The 6249-nt window shown below is 42.4% G+C and overlaps 1 long non-coding RNA gene across 3 annotated transcripts; it reads right to left on the minus strand.

The window, feature by feature from the left end:
* Positions 1-1784: 1784 nt before the first annotated feature.
* On the minus strand, positions 1785-5728 carry LOC135917438 (uncharacterized). 3 transcript variants are annotated; one of them, XR_010569276.2, is made up of 5 exons: positions 5531-5728; positions 4955-5195; positions 3180-3345; positions 2121-2236; positions 1785-1916 (listed from the first exon to the last, which is right to left on the minus strand). It is a non-coding gene; the product is annotated as an uncharacterized lncRNA (long non-coding RNA). The 3 variants fall into 3 exon arrangements; XR_010569278.2 differs by having other exon boundaries at positions 4955-5089; positions 5541-5725; XR_010569277.2 differs by having other exon boundaries at positions 4955-5089; positions 5531-5724.
* Between the last annotated feature and the right edge of the window lie 521 nt (positions 5729-6249).

A 6249-nucleotide genomic window follows, 5' to 3' on the forward strand; every position in this document is an offset into this window, starting at 1 on the left:
ATGCGCGCATTTTCTCTGTCACCCGCGTGGCACCCTGTGTGTGCACGCAGGCTGTTGAATGTGATTCATCGCCTGTCGAAGTTGGCGGTATACTTGTTTGCTTTTAAATGCGTAAACATCCACTAGCGTCTCCGTAACCACTCCCACTTCCTACTTTAGTATGCTTCATTTGTTAATAATGAACTGGAATGGGAAGCTGTAAAATGCACCACATTTCTGTGACTTCAGTACATCTTCGAGAGAAAAAAATGATGCATAATTTTTGTAACTTAAGCGGGCTTCTGATCTTGTCGGTGTTCAAGAACTCAATATTTACGGCATGTTTCCACCTTTGTTGTGGCGTGCTTAGGCCGCTATGCTACGCATGCGCTACACATTTGCTACACATTGTAGGAGTCCCGCGACTAGGCTCACATCTCCAGGTACAATTGACTCTTTTAGGTGCGTTTACCAAGCCCTACACCACTTAATTCGGCGAATGGTGGCAACAGGCCATTAAATAGTAAGAGTACACCTCAGGCCCCCAGGAAGATCAGCATATTTTTTGTTTTGTTTTATGTTTAAGCTCTACCTAAACAACTGCAATTAAATTCTAATGACGGTCATGAATGTCATAGCAACCTGGCACTCATGAAGCCACAAAGCATTTCATATTGTTTTCAACTGAAGTTATTTCAGTGCCTGCCAGCAGCATCACGAGCCAATAGGGAGCTACTGCTCTGGTGAAACAGCGCGCTGTTACCGCCTTCACTGCCGTTAGTATAACAACGACGGGTAACTTTGGCGACACAATAATATTTCGCTCTTCGAAACCAGCTTACTGTATCTTTACTCGTTGCAGTCGCCATCCAAAAAAAGTGGCTGGGGTTGAACGTGGTTTGAACCTACACTGTAAAAAATCGTCCGTTGTTTTTACGGGAATTCGACCGTCAGTTTTGGCTGCCAACTTGTTCCCGTAAAAATTACGGATCTCAGTTATTCTTAGCCACGGGCCTTGCTTGTGAGATTCACACGTTTCCCGTAAAAATAACGCAGACCCGTAATTTTTTTTACGGGTACCGTCAGTAAATATTACAGTTCCTCCTGAAAATCACTTGTCAGTTGTTTTAATTTGTTATTAAATACCACCGTTACGGCATCAATTCCGCCGGCGAAAATGAAGCTAGACGCTGTACAACTGCATCTTTACTTTCAATATTGAACATACTGTCCCTTAAAAACAATATATTTGCGTACTTTTAAACGGTTCTTTCACGCGGTCTGACTGTTCCGAATCTGAATGTTCTAGTCAGGGTAGTCGGGATGCGGAACTCTCCCCTTCCTGCAACAAGATATATCGCACTTACTGACTGGAGCTGAAATAGGCTGCAACGCAACTAAGCACCAATGCAGTGCAAATACCGCATCAGAAAAAATATGCAATATACTGAGACAGCTGCCAGTAATTTGCAGGTAATTAAGGGCACTATACTCCTGGCCACTATTTTGTAGCGATGCCTTATTCTTTGCTATTCTTATAATCCACCACAAATGGCTGTCTGATCCTATTGATAATGAGGGCACACCGTCGCTCTGACCACTGGTCAAGCAAGGAAAGGCCGAAGTACAGAATCAGAAATGGCATCGCTACAAAATATCAGCGCTGTCAACGGAACAAATACAAATAAAGTAAGCGAGGAGCTTAACTTATCGTAATGGCCAGCTCACTTTTTGAAACACCACTGATATAGAATGAAAACTTTACACTGGAAAACATCCAGTGATGTTTTATAATGAACAACAAATATTTCAAAACACTTTATTGCAGTTCACGTAGCTTTAAAATAATTTCTTGTGTAGATGACTTGGTGAAAGGGAACCATTTCTGTAGTTCGCATTGCAAGGTTCTGGGCTGCTTGGCAGACGAAAAAGTATCCCTGCGGGTGGTCAACAAGTTCATGTTGTGGAGCACAGTAAAAAGAATGACTCAGTGGGCTTCCAAATGCTATAAAGGGGTGCTTACACACAATGTGAGTGCTCTTGAAAAGAGTGGTTTGCATTTTATGAAAGGTAGAATGACTTATAACATATTTTCAATGTTAGCACAACACAGAGAAGGCAGGTATACGGGGCAGACTTACCTAGACATTCCATTCACACTCAGTAATGCGTTGCACCAAGGCAAGAACTTTCTTGCTGACCGCCAGATTTCCTTTTTCCCCTTCCGTCCACGGTCTGGGTTGATGCCGAAAATGCCCTAAATGCCGCCCCCCCCCCCATTAAAGACAAGGGAGGCATAATTGCAATAAAGCCTATATATAACGGCATTAAAGAAATGATTCGGATAATCTGGAATATTTTTAATGCCACAGCTCACGCTGATTTCAAGCATGACGTACAAATAATACATTTTTTTTGTTTTAAAGAACACCAGCCTACGAAAGGATTCAAAGTTGGACAAGTTGTTTTATGAGAAAGTTGAATAGGAAACAGCGCAAAAAAAATCTAGTAACCGACAAAGCCTGCTGTGTACTTCTCGTCTTGTCCCCGACTTTCGTGCACCGTTTCTCCACCTAACACCCAGGAGATGTGACTTTTGACTTCTATGATACAGGTGCATCTGGTGTAAGGTGCACGTGGGAGGTCTGACTGACTTTCATCATAGAAAAAAGCCACAGATGGGTTTTGCTTTTAGGTGCAACAAATCTCTACAGTGCTTTTATTCTTTAATGTGAACACATTTTACCTATGGATATTTTAGACATGCTTATTACCTTGGGGGCTTGCAAACTGAATATAAATCTCGCTGCTATAAATATGGGAGCAACTTGACCTTCCAATTAACCCCAATAATTGATGGTAGCTCGCAGCAGGAACCGGAACGCATTACTTTTATGTAATTTGAAACTTAGGCCTCAACATTTTTCAGCTTTACAGACGTGTACTATGAAGCTGAAAAAAGTGGACTAAGCTTCAGATCGTCCAGTGTTTTTTTTGATTACACAGAAGCAATGTCTGCTGGTTCCTGCTGCCAACTACCGTCAATTTCTTTTATCAAGCTAGGACACTGAATTTACAATATCCACAGCACTGTTAAAGGTGCTTGTATACAGTTTCGTTCTTTTAAGGCCAGCATAATATATGCTATTAATGCGCATGATGCAAAACAAATACAAGCATAAACAGAAAATAAAATATACCTTTGTGTGAATTCAAGTGTGCATGACGCCTTCTCTGCATAACGAATGTGGAAGCAGAAGTAAGCTGCAAACAGCATGCAGAATGCTTGCTTGAACAACTTTGCTGCTGCCACAACATGGCCATCAACAAGCAATAGGTACTCTTCAGGCATCCAGATGTCATCACCTAAAGAAAATGAAAAGAGTACTTGTCACTTTTACACAGGGCTGACTGCTGCATCAACTGTTCTTTACCAGTCGTATGCAAAGTATATGCATTCCAAAAGTTACGTTCTAGGGCACTTTCTAATTTTCACTGTGTTGTGTGCCAGTTGTTCCTAAACCAGCAGGTCTTTAGCTTTCTTTCAACCACAAAATAGTGTTGCAGGAAAGAAACTATAAATGGCTTCTGAAAACTATTTTGGGCAAAGTTATCAAGAGTATTTAAATAAAGAGAAGTGAAACTATAGGCATCCTCGAACAAAAAGAGCGTGTACCATGTGCATACCAATTCAAAGACATAAATTTGCGACAAATTTGACCCGATTTTTTTAATACTTGACTATGACTCATTTGCATACAGTTAGCGGTTTACAAGCCATTGCTATACAGTTACTTGTGAAGACTGCTGGCACATAAAAAATACAGATACTAGCTCTCTGGCAGCATACTGAATAACAGAAAGCAACCAGAAAATGAACTGAATATTAAGGATATGTCCATGTAGTTGGCAGACTGCGTAACCCATAGAACTGCTATATAAAATATGTGGAAGAACGTTAAAACTGCAATTCAGGAACAAAAATTTGCATATTGCAAAAGCGACAGGCTCAGTGATCAAATGTATGCTCTTTCACTTGTTTTCACTCAGATTAACTATATAGCATGCTCATACTTCCCTACATGGTGCACACGAAGATCACAGTTTAAAGGGAATAATAACACATATTGGCTGCATTTTGTTGCTGAACTGTCCTGAGAAAACCGAGTACTAAATATTAATTTTCGCTGTTGAGTAGTAAGCTCTGTCGTTTACATAATGAGACACTAACATACTGGCAGCATAGGATATTCACAGGAAGTCATTAGTTATATTTTTCATCACAGGTTTCACGGCTTATGTGGAAATTATAGAAATCGTTCCAGAGAATGTTTATTGCAAGTCAATATTTGTAAAATTCAACAGAGAGAGCATGCGGTTTAAAACACTTGCCCTGAAATATCGGCTTCATGTATACCAACATTCCATAATGGCTTGTAGACCCTTGTATATGGAGGTCTCAGTTGTAGAACTATATGCAGTGCTGATGTACTTGGCACCAACATTTCCAGCCAAATATTTCGAACTAGGTGCTGGTGTTAGATATTTTCGAAAATGCGCCAGTCTAAAACGATAACTAGCCCTAATTCTCCGATCACTATACCATGGTGTAAAACAGAGAACAAAAGTTACATATTTTAGTTTATTACACCTTCTTAACATTCATTTCGCATTATATTGACTTCTTTTCTCAATAACTAGACTGTGAACACCGAATTTTATTGGTCTGCCGTTCCGTAAATAAAAGAGGCCTGTACAACGGTGCAATCATCACTACTGCCTGATTTCTGTAGCATGGCAGTGTAATTTGACAGCCCATAACTGCAAGTGCCTCATGTAATTCCTTAAGGTAAATCATCAAAACACTCTGGGCTATACGGCTGCTACATTACAACTTGTTTATCCAATAAAAATTGAAGCTTTTTGGCACCATTTAACGTCAACGAAATGCCAAATATGCGTTGAATGCACGTACCTGCTGCGATTATGCAGGGAGAAAGCGGTGTGTCCTCAAATCAAATCAACCTGTCTTACAATGAGACATGGCTGCAAATGCGTCGCACACAGCCCGTGGCATGCGAGCACACCAAAGAGAGAACGTCCAGAGTTCCTGCGGTGACGGGGAGAAGAGAAACATAGTTGAGGCAGCCGAAACGTGAACCACCTCGACTTCTCCAATGGCGCCGCAACCCCCGCTTCCGTCGCCGCGCCGCGATCTGCGAACAAGGCCACAACGCTCACACCAAACAAAGGCGGCAGCAGGCTCACAAAAACATGCAAAAGTGACAAAGAGCACTACATCACGTGTAGTGCTCAGACTGGATAGCGAACAAATCGCAACAGCACTACCACGTGCACAAGGCAATGAATGTGCCAAACCCGTTTAAATCAAAAGCGGGAGAAAGCAAACATGGCGAAGCCGAAGAGTGGTGCGGAAGCGTTCCACAGGCGACACCGCAGACTTGGCAAGCTCAACCGCAGCTCAACACTCAAACAAGATAGCATACGCTTCGCAAAACACCATTGAGCCGTGCATAATGACTCGACCTACCTGCACTTACAAGGCGACCAACCGTTCTTCTTTGTGTGCACTTGTACGATTTCCACTTGGCTCCAAAGCCGCGGCGCCGGGACGGCCGAAGTTGCTGTAGCGTGCGTCTTTCCTTCTACAGCGCGCGCTAATGCCTTAGCGCATGCGCGTTTCGCGCGCCGCGAACGGCCGGCGCTCCAATGAGCATCCGCGCAGCTCGTCCTTCTTCTCTCTAAGCTCCTCTCTCTTCGTCCGTCTCCAGGCTCTCGGAGCTTTTTAACAGCGGTGGCGCTGCTTTCTAATTTACGGTATAGATTTGGCATATTTTACGGCATATGTGCCGTAAAAAAAACGCAATTTTTTACAGTGTAGTTATACGAGCGAAAGCTCTGTTAAGCATGGTTAGTTAGTCACGGTTCTTCAGTGCTTCTTCCCGGTGAGCTATATCGGCAGGGTGCCCAGACTCAGCATGGCGCCTGTAGCGAAGAGTTGACGCGCCCGCACCGGTGCGTTCTTCATCCATGGCGAAACTGAGTATGTTTGTTTAGGTTTTACTCAGTCGTCAGGACACATCACGTGTTCTATGTAAAGTGTAGTAAGGTTGCGATTTCAAACACGCCGCCTAGTGTGCTAACGTTTTTATTTTTCAAATACCTTGCATGGCATTTCTATCTTAAACACTGTCTACACTCGGAATTTAGACATCAAAATAAATAAATAAGTAAATAAATAAATAAATA

This window comes from Dermacentor albipictus, chromosome 6 (genome assembly GCF_038994185.2).
Source record: "Dermacentor albipictus isolate Rhodes 1998 colony chromosome 6, USDA_Dalb.pri_finalv2, whole genome shotgun sequence".
NCBI lineage: Eukaryota > Metazoa > Arthropoda > Arachnida > Ixodida > Ixodidae > Dermacentor > Dermacentor albipictus.